Source organism: Gavialis gangeticus, unplaced genomic scaffold (assembly GCF_001723915.1).
Source record: "Gavialis gangeticus isolate Ggan-Ray unplaced genomic scaffold, GavGan_comp1, whole genome shotgun sequence".
Taxonomy (NCBI): Eukaryota; Metazoa; Chordata; order Crocodylia; family Gavialidae; genus Gavialis; species Gavialis gangeticus.
The window spans coordinates 130,993,777-130,994,904 of NW_017728992.1; the positions used below are offsets into that span (position 1 = coordinate 130,993,777).

The following is a 1,128-nucleotide window of genomic DNA, read 5'->3' on the forward strand; positions in this document are numbered from 1 at the left end:
CACAGTTGTTGTTTGGTCTCTCCTATGTATTTTCCATCAGGGCATTTGGTGCATTGGATGAGATATTCTGGAGGTGCAGCTGTAAGATGCAGGAATGCTGATGGCTCTGTTGTGGGGTGTAGTGAATGTGGGTGTGGTGGAGATGTGTTGGCAGGTTTTGCATTTCTTGTCATGGCATAGTCTGGATCCTTTTGGTGTGTTCTGGGCTTGAGGAAGTTTGCTTCTAGTGATGAGGTTAGCGAGATTTGGTGCTTGTTTGAAGGCTAGGATGGGTGGCTCTGGGAAGATCTCTTTACGAATAGGGTCTCTTTCTAGTAGGTGATTTCACCATATACTACAACAACTTAAAAGACAGAAATCCAATGATCTTCCCTAACAATATACAATGGATACAAAGAGACGACGAAAAACTTTCTACAACATTCATCCAACATAAAAAGAAGAAATGGAACAAATTGCTCCAAGAACAAGTTCCCCAGCCACAAAACAACCATCAGAGGAACAACACCAACACCCTAGAATATTCCAACCTCAGACTTGATAAAACTGAAAGCAGCAACCAACCCACAAATACTGTCAATCTCTCCACACACACACTTACCAAAACTGAAAAATCTGTCCTTTCAAAAGCCTAAATTTCTGTCCATAAAAATACCCTAATAAAATACTTCAATGTGGAGAACTAGAAGAATTCTTCCAACGCCTCTGCCTCAAAGAATATTTCCACGACCAAACTGAACCCACTCCCAACAACTTATCCTCTGACAACATTCAGGAAAAGATCAATGCCAAAAAACCCCAAAAAATCAGATTGGACACTTCACAGTGGACAAAACCCTAACCATGACCGCTACATTGACTGCTTCAGGGAAAGAATGAACAGTGAAATAATCAGCAACACACGTCACCATAACAACCTCTCTCTACCAGAGAAAAAGGCCATAGAATCTCTAAGATCTAACCACCAAATAGTAATAAAACCAGCAGATAAAGGAGGAGCCACAGTCATCCTAAACCGTGAAGATTACATAAAGGAAGCCAACAGATAACTCTCTGACACCACCTACTACAAAGAACTACAAGAAGATCCTACTCCCCTTTTCACCAAGAAACTCAACAGTACCATCA

General features: G+C 41.1%; 1 protein-coding gene across 1 annotated transcript in view; it reads left to right on the forward strand.

The window, feature by feature from the left end:
- Positions 1–1,128, forward strand: part of CUNH8orf34 (chromosome unknown C8orf34 homolog) — a 418,058-nt gene that overhangs the window by 393,564 nt on the left and 23,366 nt on the right. The gene's annotated exons all lie outside the window — the stretch shown is intronic.